We start from the raw sequence: 18,559 nt of genomic DNA on the forward strand, positions 1-18,559 counted from the left end.
TTTTCTTATAATATTCCATTAGCTACAGGTATGTGGAAGGCTAAAAGCCCTGACTTTAAGGTTAGTTAAAAAGTGAAATAGAGCAAATAAACCTTTTCTTAATCAGTCCTTCTCAAGGGAGGATTAACCACGAAGATTATGACACATAGGTACAGTACATTCGTTGATATTCTGTAGACAAGAGTCACGATGGCAAAAATGTGAGGTGTTAATGAAAGTATCAGGAGAATACAACATTCAATTATCCTGGAGTCACCAGCCACTAGCTAGCTCGTGCATCAGCTACCTGCTTAGCTATAGCATTATCATTTATTTGTATTGGCAGAGATGAATGAATAAATAATAATAAACAATAAAGAAGCAATTTTTTTTTTTTTTGCCCCTCATTACCATTGAGGCCTAATACCAAATAGTAGCCGTGATATCCAGTACAATTGTGCTCTCTTTTATGTGATATTGCTTAAATATAAAAATTTTTTCCAACACCATGTTTAAAAAGCAATTTTACTTCAGATAACTAGCAGGGCGTGTATTGTTTTTCATAATTCTTCGGGAAACAAACAGCAATAAATGTAGTGAAATACTCATATTCATGGTTATTAAATGGGCAATTAAGATTCTATATGGATGTTTGCAAGCCAATTACTCAGCCTGAAGTGCTCTTTTTTTATTGACCTGTGAAAATGGAGGATTTAGAGCGAGCCTATGAAATTAGAGGGATATATTTTCCATCTTGTGGCGGTATTGCTAAGGTGTCCCTCCTGGTGGCCGCGTTGCTATGCAGTAGCCACTGGGGGAAGCTAACAGGATTAGCTTCACTATATACCTCCCTATCTTGCCCCCACTATACGCATCCACTTAAGGCCTTGCATGTGCCCATAAAAGGCCATTTCTATGGTAATGTGCTGTTTACATCACCAGAAAAAAAATCTATCATTCGCCGATTTAGCCGTAAAAACAATGACAAATTGCATGGTTTTTTTCCACCATAGGAGATTACAATCATCTTTGTGTGTATTAGTTTTATTATTATTATTATTTTTTTTTTCAAATTGTTGTGCACACTCCCGATAAAACAGACCCCTAGGATACTATATAACCGGAATACATTATTAGTGCACTCGCAGAATGCTTTCTCTTTCTCACATTTCATATTACTTTTATATTCATTTATATTCTGTGTACCGGTAGTTTATTCTTGCCATTTTTTTCCTTCAAGACATTAAATGGCTAAATATCTCCGTGGAGCAGTTTTGTGAATCACTGATTTCATTTGAGGAGCAACATTATAATTTTGGAGCAAATTCAATTTTGTGTGTGTGGGGGGGGGGGCGGAAGTACCTGAAGCAAGGGCTTTATTAAACAATAGAAATATGACAATACAACAAATGAACAAATGGTTTTCTTTTTGTATAATCAACATTTTTTATTTCTTAAATTCACATTGTGTGGAGAAGCAAATTGTATTTTCTTGCCTAGAAGCAAAGCTAGATGATAGATGATGATTTAGCTGATTAAAAATGAATACTGTAATGTAAGTTTGAGAGCATATCTTGTGCATGCCTCAAAAGTCAAAATATAAACTCAGGACTATATTCTGAAAACAAACATATAACATTACTCATGTAATATCTTTGCTTATGAGCCTGCTTGAGTGGGCCTGGTTCCGATCAGATGTCTTCAATCTGAGGTTGTTGCATGCCACACCCTTACTCCCACACATTCGCAAATCAGCCTCATTGCTCACATGCCCTGCTTGGATCACCAGGTGGCAGCATGTTAGCACGGAATCAGCATTACACATGTGCTTGCTTGAACTCAGAGCCCCAGTCCAAAAGCTTGCAAGGCCAGACTGTCACTGCACATTTTTACTCTGGAAATTCAAATTCAAATTTGTGACGATGATGGGGGCACCCGATGTCTCATCACGTCGAAAAAATGGAAGACATTTAAGGTGGATAAAAATTTAATGGCTCATTCATAATTTACAACAACAGATGGGCACTCTGGCGTGCGCCATTGGAGTGATACACGTTGGAATGCTGTCACTTTGCTGCTATTGCTGTGTGTGCGCGTTGTATGATTACGGAGTGATGGGGGTCATTACTTTTTTGTCTCATTAAAAAACACACAATATACTTGGAGTGTGTGGGCCTCTCAAGGTCATGGGTGACAAAAATGACATTAGCATGTGACGTGCATGAAAATGGTGGCAAGTGTCAGAGGGCGTGTCCCACCGACTCTCATACGTCTCCATTTCTTATTGAGTGAAAAAATTCACTTGTCACGAGTTCATTCATTATTTACAAATTATCAGCTCAAGATGCCAGCAGTAAACTGTCCAGTGATGAAAGTCTCTCAAATAAAGAAAATTATATATGCAATAAATATTTCATGAAAAAGAGCATCTATTTTCCTTATGTACTTATTTTTGCTCTTCAGTTATAATTGTACTGAGCTTTAAAGACCTCAAATGTTCCAAAAGTATGTTATAGAAACATGCAAAACATAACATAACATAACATAACATAAGATATCAAAAGTATTGATAATTTATCAACGTATTGATACTTGGTTTTGGCATAAAAAGTATCACGATCCATCGTAATATGGTATTTTTTCCGAGCCCTAGTATTTAAGAATATTAATCGGGTAAAATCTCATCTTTTTATTTATGTTACTATATTGTATTTATCAGAGCTGGGCACTTGACACTTTTTTGCCGGTCCGGCCACGACCCGCCACCCTGGACCTGGGTACCCTTCCGGACGCGACTCCCCGCCCTTATTCAGACAAAATGATCACCCCCCGCCCCATTCCGCACTGGAAGACGCCAGATGAAGTGCATGAACTCCACCTTGATGTGCCAGCGTCATCCTTGAGTCAGTGCTGCGCACAGCTTGAATACACTCGAGGACACAAGTTGTTGTGAAACAAGTCGGGGGGCGTCGATTCAAAAAGACAGCGACAACAATGAATATCATGCCTGCTACAACCATAAAGGGACCGAGATGACTAGATGATGCATTTAATTTTAGAGATAGACCGATTATTGGTCGGGCCAATATTTGGCATTTTGGCTCTTATCGGCATTTGCCTTTTTTATGAATTTGGTGGCCAATATGCGATCAAATTAAAAACTCAGTTATTTTGGCTCTCATAGCCGCAGCGCACGTCTGCAGCAGCTCTGCTCACTATCAGTCACACTGCACATGCCTTAAGTGTGACTCACTTGAATTTAGAGCAATTTTAATTCCGTGCAAAACACATCAAGTTACCTTGTGTATTAAATGTGCTATATAAATAGCACCCCTGCTAGTAGTTAGCTCACACGATAACTCACAACTAGTCATTAATTTGCTGCGTCAACCCCATGGCTGCGGAGAAAGGCTGAACCACTTGAAATAAGGTTGCTGATAAAATTGTTATTGAGTGAGTGAATGCATGTGAGTGTATGTGTCTGTGTTTGTAAGCCACATAAAAGCTGATGCAGAAATTCATAGTAAAGCACTGCGAGTGAAAGTCAGTAATGGCTGTGCTTGTGTCATGACTTTCTGCCACAGAAAGCCACGATGACGAAGATGGCAGCTGCATATGAGATACGCAAGAATAAAGGAACACCCACATAAAGAAATGGAAAGAAGACAGTCGCCTTGATGATGTTCATTTCGGCCAGTTGCTGCGTTGAGAATTTTTTGTTTTTGAACTTTAAAACAAAGATAATAAGTGATACATGAATGATGAACATTTGTATTACAGTATATTGAATTTGGGGGAAACTATTACTATTGTAAACTTAAAGGAGATACTGTATTTAATTGTATGTTTTCATTTAACTTTATAAGACATGCTGCTGTTAGAATTTTAAAACTAAGTTGTCCATTTTCTAAGATATAAAAACATTCTAACATATTGCAAATCACAAAAGCTGTTTAATAAACATGCGCTTAAAGTCATATAAACAGTCAAAAGCTAGAGTTTTTATTATTCTAAAATTATACGCCAATTCTTTTCCTTTTTTATGCATATTAATATCGGCTTCAAATATTGGTTATCGGCCTCCTGGACTACTAATAATCGGTATCGGTATTGGCCCTGGAAAACCCATATCGGTCTATCCCTATTTAATTTAATTTCCAAACTAGTTTGCTTTGTAGCAGCAACGAGCTGCTGCTGCATTCTCTCACTATGCTAATGCGAACAATATTGCTGTCTTCGTAAAGTTTAAGAACTGTAAAAAAAAGCCGCAGAGCGAACGGGACGCTGTTTGGCTTTGTGTGACGTAGTATGCCCGATGCCGATTGGCTGCCGCAAGGTGGAATGGCAAAAAAGTTTACTTGTTTAATACGCGACGAATGGCGCGAATCGACAGATTTTCGGTGCTTCGCTCTGCGTCCCGCCGCTCCAAACGCATCATTCGCACCGCCCCGCACGCAACTGCGCCAGCCCGCGTGAACTATATTGGTTCCGATTGAAACGTGCCGCCAGAAATGCGCCAGAAATGGTGCGAACGTAGCATGAATGCCGCATCAGGCGTTGACTTTCCCCCCCATGCCCCCTATCAGACGTATTCGTCGTATGACTGCATGCACCGAACCGTGAAGCCCGCACCGAGACGGTACGTGATGAATACAAAACCGTTACAACCCTAATATATATATTTATCATTGCATCGTAAAAAGAGAACAAGCTATTTTCAACACTATAGATTGTGGTCAATGAGTAAGAAATAACACCCATGCGTGTACACTGAACAATATTATAGATTTTTGAAAAAAATATGAAATTCACTCAAATGTGACATCTAAGGTTTTGGCACGACACCAGCGATACATTCTGCATTTTTATGTATCCATGTATATTTTTGTTGTATTTATTTGATTTGAATTCACTTTTTAATCTGTTGTTTAGTTTTTGTGAACATCTTGAATTTTTGTCATTGCGTGCGTCCGAGCATGTCAGCCAAGTTTGGTAACTTGGCATGCAACACAAACAATTGAAGGACTGCATGTGTGCCTTTTTGTTCTATTTTAGAACGCTGTATAAGGTTCTCCTTTTATGAATAATAAAGTGAATTGCAATCAGAACTCTCCTAAGCCAAATCACATTTCAACAATGATGACTTGACCTGCTGCGAAAGTCTTTGTGTGCCTGGTGCGACATCCCAACGTGTGATTTGTTGCGCTGATTGCATTAGGTGCTTGGAGTCAGTCCCCGCGGAGGAGGCACGCGGCCGTTTGTACCTCAGCTGTAGATGAAGATCTAATAATCCTCCAGCAGCGCCATTATGTCCTTGATGGGCCAAACCCAATCTTGGCCTTTCTTTGTGTGTGGCCCCGCAGGATGGAGGACACCAGCGAAACCTTGGGCTGAGGAAAACAATATATGAAATATTAATTTGTCTTGAAGCAAGCCGAAGATTTCTCTAATACCCTAAACAACAGGTGGCTTCTGAGATTAAAGGTAAAGATGACAAGAATGTTAGGGTTCTGTGTTAATTTCAGTCTATTAAAGGGGGATATTTGAAAGAAGCCATACGTCATAAATCCTGTAAGTACTTTGTACATCCTCAACTGTATGGGGCATGCACTGTAAACAAGTCGGTTCTAGCCATGGATACTACATTGTTAATCTGAGTTTGCTAATCGTCATTTGTTGGCCATTTCGCAGATGAGCACAAACTCATATTCACCCCCCCAAAAAAAGGGCATTTTGTACCTTTGTGGGCGTAAGCAGATGCGACTTGAATGACAGCCAATGTTCCCATTAACACATCTTGGATGGAGATATCTATGTGCGAAAAAGTATGCAGCAAGGTTATTACAATTAACGTTTATAAAATACACTAAAATTAACATTCCATTTTAAATATCAAGAGCTTTCAAGGTTCATTTACAGTATGTCTATATTGCTGTACATGTGTAGCTAAATACGAAGGAGCGTTATTTGTTTGAGGATTATAGTTTATTTTATTACCAGAGCTGGGTATTTTACAAAATATTTGCTGTCCGTTTATCGCCTTCTTCCTACAGCTAGGGCACCCTTCCGCTGTCCATTTATGTTTCATTTTGTCCCGACCAATTAGTAATCCCCTATAGGCCAGTCCGACTGTAATATTAAACGGGGTAGCGTTTCTGACTACCAATTTCGACAAACTACCCCAATTTTTTTTTTTTCAAAACGACACATTCTTAGACCATGAGATGAGTTACTGTAATGTAAACAGAATTATCCATCCATCCATTATCCAAACCGCTTAATTATTTCTAGACAAATGGAGATTTTCCACATATCATCGCCTCCAAACACACCAATGACACGTTATATGTTTTCGGAGCGTCGCACTAAGTCTCCATTCTCCGAAATGAGGAAAGCCATTGTAATCCGTCAAGCATTTATCGGCCATGCCTGTGGGTCGAATAATGGGCAATAATAAGCCCCCCCTCAACACCCCCTCCCAATACTCGCTTTGTTGCCATAGCAACACTTGGCTGTGGCAGTACAGCAAACGGGCCACTGAAGATAAATTGCCCATTTGCCACATGTTGGCTATTGTGCCATATGTGCTCATTTTCTGACACAGGACTTGTGCGGCGGAGTGACGCTTAGCTTCCGTTGGAGTCGGACTGAGCTGCAGATGAATCGAACTGATGACCTGTGTGTTTACCAACAGCTGCTTAATTAACCTCCCGCCTTGTCGCAAAAGAATACAAGTGGGCCGCCAACTGGCCAGCAGGTGACCGCTCACACGCACATTCAGTCAAGATTGATCAGCACGAACGCACTTGACAATGAAACGTGCCAGTTAATTGCTATTGGATGGCTCAAATAGACAGAAGGCTTTATTTGGACCAGTGGCCCCCGCTGGGTTGTTTTGAGTCAGCCAGAGGCAAACGTGCCAGGACCGCCGCCAGATGTTTGATGACTGAGGCTCACTTTAAATTGCTGCCAATAACAGTTGCCTCAAAGTTTGTATTCATTAGCACCACACAGTGCAAACATAAATAACATTGGTGATGATTACATTCTATGATATCGCTTTGTGAAGCAGACCCTTTCCTGGATTGAGTCCAGGTTTTTAAGGTGGGACTCACTCGGACTGTAAAGAGGCGGAGCATTTTCAGTAAATTTCCGAAAATTTCCTGTAAATTTCCATGAAAGGTTCTGATGGGGGATTTTAGAAATACAGTGGTACCTCCATTTAACAGATTTCAGATTGTTTACTGGTGCTGTGGCGCAGTCAACTAACAGAAACCGGTACCATATTCCCTGGTTATGCAGCTGTTGTCATAGGTTTACAGTACAGACGTCTGTTAGCTGGATCTAGTCTGTACTGTAAACCTACGTAAGCCTACGTGATGGCCATGTCGCCATCATAGGTAACAGAAAGCATGGACATTAGCTTAGCATCGCCATTGGCATGCAGCTCAAAAGGTGCATGTCGTATAGGGTTGCCAACTCCCTGAAAAATAAATAAGGGACACCTCCCCGGAAGGGACGGCCAACCTGACTGCCTCCAACTAAGGATGGGATTTGTCATGCTGCTTTGCTGACTTCCGCTATCTACTTTGGCAAGCAACATTACCTCATTTTTACAGACTATTTTTGTCCCTCACGATATTACGTGACAAAGTGTGTCCCTTTACCTCTCAATACGGTACTTATATTTACTTATATTTCAAAATACGGGACGGTTCCGTTTTTCAAGGGACGGTTGGTAACCCTAATTTCATAGCTACTTATTCATATTCATGGATTTTTTTTTTTTTTTTTTTTTTGTGGTCGAACGTTTCAAATAGATTCAAGCTTTTTTTACATATATTTATTTGAAACAATTTGAAATTGTACTGGGTGTTTGCCGGCCATGAAAAAAAGGTCAATTTCAGTTTTATGAACAATCAGCTTTAATGGATGACACCTCCCCTCCGTTAGTCCATTCAATCAAGGTGCCACTGTTTTCCATCCTGGAAACTTTCCAAGGGAATTAAAGGAAGTAACTTGGAATTGAGGGTGATTTAATTGAAAGACGACATACTTAAGCGGAAATAATACTGACATTTTGTTTTGTTAAAAGGATACGGCCTTGCAAAACAAAAAAATGAAAATGCATGGCATTTCAATAGATTTATTTGTAGGAAAAGCAGCCAGCAAACATTTTTTTGAACCACTTTCTTAATGCATTATGCATTTAATTTGAACTTCATCTATTTTGAACTCCATCACCCTTCTGCCACAGCATCACAACAATCCAACAAAGAAGCAAACCATACAGTTTATTCGCTCGCTGAGCTGAAGTCTGAAGGACAAATGCCTTTTGCCCGCTTTGGTGAAATATTAAACACCGTAAACAGCGATCACGTGGAGTAAATGAGGCAAAATGACATCAAGACGTAATTGAAGCCCTGCCTCAAACTTCTCAGCGTCGTGGCTGTGGGACAGCGATGAACTTGCACTCGTTGAGCAACCTTTTGAAGATGATCGCCTTTGTCGCCTCGTGTTGCCGACGGCCATTTTTCTGCTCAGGCACGAGCTAATTTCATTAAGGGGATGAGGCCAGTCGGTCTCCATTATATCATAATCATGAGCCCGAGCGGGATCTATAAGTATTTTTTTTTTTTTTTTTTGCTGGTACCACAGAGCAGTTCAAGACTGAAAGAGACATGCACACGTGCACGAAGGAAACCTTTATTGATATGTTTACTGCAGTACAACCTGCAGTACAACCTTGACATGAGGCAATTTTGAGTGCTCAAGCTTATCTTAAACCCCAGCAGGGGGATGGGCATTTTGGTACTCTAGTCAACATGTTAATTAAGCAATGTTCCGCGCGTAGTCAGATGCTTGTGTGCAGTATTATTATAATAATAATTGTGTCTTCAGCTCTTTTTGTTTTTTTTTCTTTTTTAATCTAATCCTGTTTATGATGTACAATTAACGGCGTGGTATTATTTGAATTAGAATTCTGCTGACATTAGCAATGATCATTTTATAACTTTAGCCAGTGTAAACTTTTTCTAGATAAGTAAATAAATAAATAAAAACAATAATAATAAAAGCAAGTAATTTGATTTGCAATTAAAAAAAGATAAATGCTGGCTTTTATGTCTAAATAGAAGCGAATGAAATTACAATCAAAATAAAATAATTTGATTTACGACAAATTAATGTAATATTTAATGTTACATATCAATTTGTGTATACTTTTTGAAGAGATTTAATATAGCAAAAATATTTTCCTTTTATTTTCAAATTGATTCTGTTTTGAACTTATTTTTCGTTTTATTTATTTTTAAATATTCAATTCAAACTGACACTACTGTACAACTACAATAATATGTTAACCCTTCGGCTTTTATCTAACATAAAACATGTAAAATATAAAATAGAAAAAATATGATGTCAAGATGTAAGATATATTTTCCAAAAGTGTAAAATTATAAAAAAATAAATAAAATAAAAATAAAAAAAACCCACAATCTTATTATGCTTTAGCAGTAAATGTGTCTACACTGGTATAAAACCACCATAATGCCAAAACTGCCACTGGCTGGTGACCAGTCCATGGTGACTCCAATTTTTCACCCAAAGTCAGCAAGCAAACCTAACAGAAGTGGGCATTTTACAAAATTTTGCTGGTGTTCCATTTGTCATCCGTCAACGGCCAGGGTACCCGTCTGTCATTCGTCAGTCTGTCATTTCTCATGACGAACTGAATTGTAATCGTCAGTTAGTCTGTCAGAAGTCCGTTGTTCCGTCAGTCGGTCCCCCCCAAAAACATTTTTAAAAAACGGCCATCACTGCCAGATGCGGTTAGTGACGGATGAAAAGCCACATCCATCATTCGTTAGTCCGTCTATTTTAAAAGGTGTCCTGTCAATCGTCGGCAAAACAGGCGTCCTTCAATGGCGGACTGACAGACCGGTCCATCACTCTGACGGAATGCCCACCTCTGAAACCTAATATATAATATATATTGTAATCACCAGGTTAGTAAATATAGCATATAGCTTTTTAGAATTATGAGCCATATTGCTCAAGTCATGCTTACCACACCTGCTCACCATTTATTTAGCTAGTAGAATGTATTTCTTTTTAAACGACAAAAATCACACAAAAGGTCAAAAACAAAATAGTGGCTGGCGTGAATTGCTTCTTGTCGTTGATGAAGCTGTTGAGATTTAGCAAATCTTAAGCCGGATTTATTGGCACTCTCTGCCATGAGCCAGAGAGCCGGAGGTTATTCAAACAAAGCGCAGAGCTATGTTTGTGTTTACCAGCGCTAATGCTTTGTTATTTAGTGCCGGCGAGCCCACAGGGAGAGCCGGGGTTTTATTTTTTGTCTGTGGGGTGAATATTCATTTGGGAGCGACACCTGAGACTCCCTGTGATGAGTGAGAGCATCCTTGGTCTCCATTAGTGATGTGATGGCTGTGCGGTATTGATTGCATTGTTTCTATGAAGGATACAAATTAAATGCAGTCATTATTAATGTGTCGTTCATTTCACATGGCCTTGTCGCTTCAGAGACATAGAGATATGTAGCTCTGAACTGAATACAATGTGTTGCATTATTGTATGGTTAAAATATGCATTTCTTGCCGTGAAGTTGTTTTAAGCCAACTGCACACCGAGTGGTGCGGCCAAAACCGATTGAACACAGTGTGCGAGGTTCAGAAACTACATAAAATACATTGCATTTTGTAAAAAAAAATATTTATTTTTTGTTTATTTATTTTAAATCAACACCCAACTATTCTTGTAATTTGTAATGTGCCTGAAATTTGTATTTAACGACTCCTGGAAGTGGCCAAAATGACCCTAAAATGGTCATTTCAAAACAAAATGGAAGCCTTCCTCTGTGTTTTCAGGTATGGCTTCATGAGACTTTTCTGAGGGTCTAATGACATGTCTGCCAAATTTCAAGTTGCTAAAGAAGACTGAATTCACTGGTGTGTTTAATTAATGATAAGTCATCAAACAAGATCTGCCCACATGCAACGATGATAGCTACAATTTTTCAAAGTTTCGAGCTCAACAAAACCAAAACAAAACTGAATTTATTGTTTATGGCGACATAAATAAATCTTCCTTGCCTAGAATAGGGTACATGTTTTCAATTTGGGTACTATCAGACAAAATCTCTTGACCGAGTTAATCTTTGAATGGACCTTGGAAATGGCCAGAATGCCCTAAAATGGTTGCTTCAAACCAAAATGGCACATGTGTTTTCAAGAATGGTTTCTTGAGGCTTTTTTCTGCTACCACATTCATGTTGCTAAGTTAAACTGGCTTCAAGAGGCTGCATTTCCACCCCTAAAATTCCAGGGTATGCTATGAGTCAGTTTTGGGGAATTACACCTGCAAACATGTACCACGTGTAAATTTTGACTGGGATGAACACATGACACATGAGTATGGACAAGCACTTAAAATGGCAATTTAGTAAGCCTAATAACAGCAACGTGACAGGCCATTCTCTTCCGCTCCAGTCCAGATGATGATCTGTGCTTCTTCCTCGGCGCGTGCGCTATTTTTTTTTTTTTTTAACCCTCTTCCATTGTCTTGGCGCTATAGTTTAATGCATTGTTGTAACACAACATTTATCAAGTCAATTTCCCCTTCATGTTCCCACGTCGAATTACAACGCTGGCAACCATTGTGTGGAGTATAATAAAGGATTTGAGCGCTTTTATGAAATCCATTTCCCTCTTGATCAATCTGGTCCGAATGTCATCTGTCTCATTCGCATCTAACTACCCGGGACTGCATTAATAATTGCAGGGGAGCCGTATTGATTTCTATCGACCGGCTGGGAGGGCACACTGTATAGTCTCACAGCCAAGCCGACCCTAAATCAAGTGACATCTCATTAGAACCCGCCGTGTCTCCTCAACAGATCTTTGCCGTCAGTAAAAGATGGAAATGGCAACTGACTGTTAACATGAAAGATGAGACTGCCTTCAGCCTTTGCCGTAAAGCAGTCGCAACGTTTTCCTTCTCTGTCAATTGATTTGATCACAATTGCGATTGTCTCCATGCATTGATTAGCTGGCCTCGGAGTAGCCTGTTACCACCGGGGTTAAATTGAGGAACAATGTTGGATTGTTCAGGTCTTGCTGACTTGACACCATGCATTCATTACGGCCATTTGTTGTGTACGCGTTTCAATGGGTGGGCAATCAAAGCTGTTGCTGTTTTTGTGTCAGTGAAATTCAATGCAAAGCTAGAAACGCTGGTTTGTTGGTTTGTTTGACAGGTGGTAAGAATTCACATGGTATGTGACCAATTACATGCTACTTTTTTGAACAAATGCTCTCACTTGTTTGACACATGGTGTATATAGTAACTGTACATATTTTGTGTAAATTGATTATGTGGTGGATACATTGACATTGGAAAAGTGACATATGCTCAGATTTTGTTGACAAGTGGCACATGGTTGGTGTGCTATTTCGGTATATTGTGCAGAACTGCTTTAATTTAGTAGACACAAGGTAAAATAAATCACATTGCAATGTAGCATTTCAGTATGTTTTCCTGGAGAATACTCTAGTTGTCAAGTGGTAAAAATCGACCTTGTGTACATGTTTTTTCTGCATATTTTTAGAACAGATGTTCTAATTTGCTTAACACATTCTGAAACTGCACATATATACTGTTTATACTGTTTTATACTGTTTGGGGTGTTTCAGTATATTCTTTGCACAAATTCCCCTATTATGTTGACGTGGCACAGAGCATGTGGAAATTCAGCATGTTTAAGCAGACATTCTAATTCACTTGTCACATGGTTAATAGTCGCATGGTGTACTGTAAGATGTATTTTGGTGTTTTTCAGATAAGTGCTCAATTCTGGTTGATGTGTTAAAAATGCACCTGCTGCATGCATATATGTACAGTACATCTCTACTATATCATAGACATATGTTGTAAATGGTTGACATATGGTCTATGTACCAATGTTATACATGCTTCAACTGTTAAGTCATAGTAGCCGTTCCTAGTCAGTATTCCAAATATATAGAGAAGAATGAACCATAATATGACTGAGAGGAGGGATGTTCCAATCAGGTTTTATGACACCGATACCGATCATGCATGAGTGAGATCGACCGATACCAATTCCGATCACATGGAATATCTTTATATTTTTCCATTTATTTATGGTGACTGCTATGATGCAATATAAAAAAACAGCCATATTATTGCCGTAATTTTGACAAAAATCTATATATATTTTCAAAAGCATGAAGAAATACAAAACAAAAACACAATACAATAATTACCCAGTCACAAAGATAACTGAAAAACTTAAATTTACCAGCTTTTAGTAACACAGTTTTTAACAGATCAAAATAATCAGAAGTCTCAAACGACTTAATTATGCAAAAAGTGAAAGAAATAATATGCCACCTAAATGTTGCATGGTTCAGAATATAATCAAAGTAGAAAAAATAGTTACATGCAGGCTTCACTCGAATAAACTATTCAATGAGTTCCTAAATTCAAACGACTCTGTAACTTGTTTGTATTGTGCATAGACAAACTATCTTGTGCATTTGTCAACGAGAAAAGTCACTGTTGATCTTTTTGTGAATTATAAAATTATATAGTGGGTCTGTTGCCCACAAGTGACCAAATGCGTCTCCATGTGGCAATAATGCCACTTACACTGCGCTGTGTCCGCCTTGACTTTATTCAATGCAGTGAGCCTCGTAAACTCACCATAGTCTCCCATTTGCTTGTTCTTCGAATGTCGGATTAAGTTGGTTGTGTTGAAACTTTTGGCCATGCTCCCCCCGTGAAGTGCATTTTCATGGCATATACAGTATTACAAGATGCAAACTCCACACACACAGCAGACAATGCTATGTTTACACCAACTGCGGTGGGAGCGTTTCTGGCGGCGCGTTTCAATTGGATTCAATGTAGCTCGCGCGGGCGGGTGCGGTTGCGTGCGGGGCGGTGCAAGTGATGTTTTTGGAGCGGTCGGACGTCATCGCGTATTAAACAAATCAACTTTTTGGCCATTTCGTCTCGCGGCAGCCAATCAGCATCGGGCATACTACGCCGCACACAGCCGAACAGTGTCCTTTTTTAAATACAGTTTTTACAGTGGCTCTTTTGGGCTGTGTGCGTCACACCGCACACACCGCAGTGTACGGGGACCTTTGAGCTCTGGGTCTGTTTGGCTCTGTATGACGTAGTATGCCCGATGCTGATTGGCTGCCGTGAGGCGGAATGGCAAAAAAGTTTACTTGTTTTATACGCAACGAATGGGGCGAATGGACAGATTTTTGTTGCTTCACTCCATGTCCCACAGCAGCAAACGCATCATTCTCACCGCCCCGCACGCAACCGCGACCGCCCGCGCCAACTAAATTGACTCCAATTTGAAACGCACCGCCAGAAACGCCGCCACCGCAGTTGATGTGAACGTAGCAGCCGCACCTCCGCAGTGAGCAGAGGGGGAGGGACGCAACACGGCTGTAGGCTGTGAAGCATGAGCTGCGGGTGATCGGATGTTTTGATCGGCAATAAAAGGTTTTGATCGAATATTCCGATCACGTAATTTTTCACGAAAATCGACCGATCATGATCAGTGCCCGATCGATCAGAGCACCCCTAATTGAGAGTGATGTATAACGATACAGTGATGACAAGTGATACACTCAATACATACAGTAGTTGAAATTGTAGATTTGCATACAGATTCATTAGCCCAAGTCTTCTTGGCCTGCTTCCCTCCACCATCCATTAAATATGAATGTTGATAGCATTAGGAACACTGTTGTCATTTTTCTAGTCTCTTTTTTGGGGGAAAAATAGTCACTAGAGGGCTTGGAAAATTTGCTAAATATAACGAAAAGTCAGTAATTTGGCAACACTTCAGCCAAGTTGTACACTGTAAAAAACACAACTTTTAGTTTTTGGGTAAAAACTATTTTAAATTGGAGCAACTTTAAAATGTAAATTACTGACATTTATGGCGTCAATGTTAGTTAGCACAACAAAGCAAGCAAGTTATTTTTACTTACTGTATATCTTTAAGTTTGGGACAGTACAAGAGACAATTGCTATATAAATATATATATATATATACAAGATCAGAGACATTTATATATATATATATATATATATATATATATATATATATATATATATATATATATATCAATTGTCTCTTGTACTGGGACAGTATATATATATATATATATATATATATATATATATATATATATATATATATATATATATAGCAATTGTCTCTTGTACTGTCCCATTTTTTTTTTTTTTACCAAAAGGCACACCTGATTACAAGGCACAGTCTCGATGAACAGGTCTGTTTTGGGAAAATTTTCATACATAAGGCACACGGGTTATAATATATATTGGGATATAAGGTGCATTACTACACAATAAGGTAAACAAACCAGTACAGTAAATGAGTCAAACTTTATTCAACTTCACTTCGACATCCATACATAAGGCACGCCTGATTATAAGGCGCACTGTAAATTTGGGAGAAAATAAAAGGATTTTAAGTGTGCCTTATAGTCCAGAGATACGGTAGCTCTGTAAACTCTTTGTTGAAAATGCTGGAAAACCAATTTTCGCATTAGCAAAACTTAAAATATTTTGTTGTATTGTATTGTATTGTATTTTTTTTTGGAGACACATTGAGAATCAAAAATGCCATTTCCATAGATTTCAATGGAGGAGAAAACCATATTAGAAGCAAATTGATGAGAGATGATAATATCTGCACTTCTGATATAAAAAAAGCCTGAAAGCTAACAAAAATCTCTTTCCTTTTTTAATGCTACCGTTCTGGATGGCCCCTCATGGCTCTAGGTAAGCACACGAACGTTCTTTTATTTTTATTGCATTGAATTGACAAATGACATGAAATTGCCAATTGATAACAGCGGCCTTGCATGCATGCTTGGTCTTCTTGATCGACGTTAACTCAAATCATCAGCGCCGGATGCTTCATTCATGTCTCACATGGAAGCTGGGCCGTGTTTGACGGAGTAAGCCGGCTTCATCTGCGGCTTCGTCTGGTGCTAAATGAACGTTTATGATTCAGCGCCATGCTCCCATGCCCGACATCTATGCAGTAATGAGTCGCTAATGAAATTTGGGTCGATGCGTGCCGGGTAATGTGGCTAAGCAATGTGTTGGGGTTCAGTGGCATGTGCTCACTTGCTTGTCAGGACGGAGGCCACCGGGCGGGCGCTACGGCAGTCGTCTTTTTACAAATTGAATACTTGCTCACCTTGAGACAGGATTGATGGGAAAACACATTATGTCTGTATAATAATTCTCTCTTATTCAGTGGTGGGCTCTCTCTGCTTCTCTTCTTCATCACATTCTCCCTTCAGATTTGCAATCTTTCTGTCAGGCAGCCCTACCGATCGAAAGTGGCAAACTGGGCTCCTTTTTGGAGTTGAATGTTCATTAGATTTGTAACGGCAAAGGCGACCACATGAATCCAGAAGGCTCCGTTATTATGTTTGCTGCCTTACACATTCCTGCGTGACTCTTTGTAAAATGAAGTAATTGGTCACATTATGGACTGGAAAACTGCAATTAATCTGCGAGGTGGACATATTTGGGGATAGAGAACACATTCACCGTTTTCAATCAAAGTAACTTCTACTGCTAATTTTGCCACCCGGAGGGCACACTGACGGCCACTTAAATGATCTTCTGAAATTACTTAATATTTCTCACCTAATATTGATGCACTTGTGAAGAATTAAAGATTGCAAGTTTCGGGAATAAAGTTAACTTACTTCATATAAAATGCATTGCACAGTGAAGAATAACATTCTGTGAAAATGAATACATCCTTGTAGAATTATTTCAAGACTCTAAATATTGGTTGGTAGTAGAAAAAATGAGAGTTCATGGAGTGAATGAGGAACTCTATATTAAAAAAAAATGTTATTAACATCAAAAGGTGAGCCAGCGTCCCTCACGGCTGTAAATATACAATACAATACAATACAACTTTATTTATATAGCGCATTTCGTACAAGCTACAGCTGTAACAAAGCACTTTACATTAACAAGATAGCAATAATACAACAAACAAAGACAGTAAAAGCAATACATTAAGACACATTTTTTAATAGACACCGAAAAACAGCAGAAAAGTGTCAGTCTCACGTCGGTCAAAAGCCACCCCCCGCCCGAAAAACGAGCATCCGGCCGGGCTGGAGGGTCCAACCGATCCGGCCCAGGGACGGACTGCCCAGCTCTGGTTCTTGCCAAGTGAATAGCAAACTGCAGGCCGATAAACATAGTTGAAGATAAGGGATTCATTGAGGTATTTCAAACAGCATCCACTGACCCATCATACAAACCACCGTTCAGGACTGCAATGATGACTAAAATCAGCAAAATCTATGACGGTGAAAAGAAAGGCAAGCTTGATGTTTTGGGGGGAGGACAAATTTGCTTTACCCACAGATCACTGGACCTCAACTTGCAAACATGGTTATTTGAGGGTGACTGGACACTTTATTGATGGTGAGTGGAGCTTCAACTCATTTTGGACTGATAATCGTGAAAACAGAAACCCTCGACTTGGCTGATAAATGTGCCAAAACGTTCCTCAAGATGGCAAATGATGGGGTAGTTGAAAAAAAAAAGATATATACCATGAACACAGATACATGCATACAGACAATGGCTTTTCTTAGCAAGTTTTAAGATTAAAAAAATGATTAATTAGATAAATAAATTACAGATCATAATTAATCTCACAATTTTTTAAATCTATTGACAGCTCTATTTATGACCATTTGATATTTTAGTTTTTCTTTTTTAATAAATTTGCAAACATTTCTGATTTTTCTGTGTTTGTCAGATTTTTTCTGTCATTTCTTTCTGTGTCAAGATGGGGTGCTGAGTGTACATTAATGAGAAATAAAACGAACTTTTTTAACTTTTTTAACTGAACTTTTTGGCATATGGCTGCAACAGTGACACAGAAAGTGAAGGGGTCCGGTTTTGGACCCACTGTATACTCTTCAAATAAATAATATCATACTTTCAGAGAGTTAAGACAACTATGAAAAAGTCAAATTGCTCTAACCTTGTAAGCAGAGGTTATCATAACACAAATGTTTGTGTGGTGAAGTATATTTTTTCCCAGCACTTCTCTGCTGCTGTTTCTCATCCTTTGCAATGCTACCTTTGTGCTTTTTATTTGTCGGGCCCGGGTTTGTGTCGGGCCACGGTATATCACTTAGAAATAAGCTACTTTTGCTGCCCACCTAATACACCTTCCCCTCTTTGCCGCCATGGTGGTGGTGACATGGCTTGCGTAGGCCCTTGGGGTGCACATAAGGGCTTCCTCAGGGGATGGCTGAGCCTCTCTAATGAGTGGTCGGGAGTGCTGGATGAAAGCAGCGCAGCAGAGAATAGAGACCACAGAGCACGGCTCGGCTGACCCGGGGATCATGCTCGGTTTGGGCCCCTCGGGGGCAGGATACGATCACAGCCAATTGTAGCCGCCCTGCAGCCGGGGCCTCACTTACTGCAGGCT

General features: G+C 39.4%; 1 protein-coding gene and 1 long non-coding RNA gene across 6 annotated transcripts in view; one reads left to right on the forward strand and one right to left on the reverse strand.

Moving 5' to 3' along the window:
• Window positions 1–18,559, forward strand: part of robo2 (roundabout, axon guidance receptor, homolog 2 (Drosophila)) — a 372,150-nt gene that overhangs the window by 91,657 nt on the left and 261,934 nt on the right. The gene's annotated exons all lie outside the window — the stretch shown is intronic.
• Window positions 2,826–13,881, reverse strand: LOC147144879 (uncharacterized). Its single transcript, XR_015087427.1, has 3 exons — window positions 13,726–13,881; window positions 5,719–5,790; window positions 2,826–5,369 (listed from the first exon to the last, which is right to left on the reverse strand). It is a non-coding gene; the product is annotated as an uncharacterized LOC147144879 (long non-coding RNA).

This window comes from Filicampus tigris, chromosome 7 (genome assembly GCF_054856515.1).
Source record: "Filicampus tigris isolate MCC_2025a chromosome 7, RoL_Ftig_1.0, whole genome shotgun sequence".
Classification (NCBI taxonomy): domain Eukaryota; kingdom Metazoa; phylum Chordata; class Actinopteri; order Syngnathiformes; family Syngnathidae; genus Filicampus; species Filicampus tigris.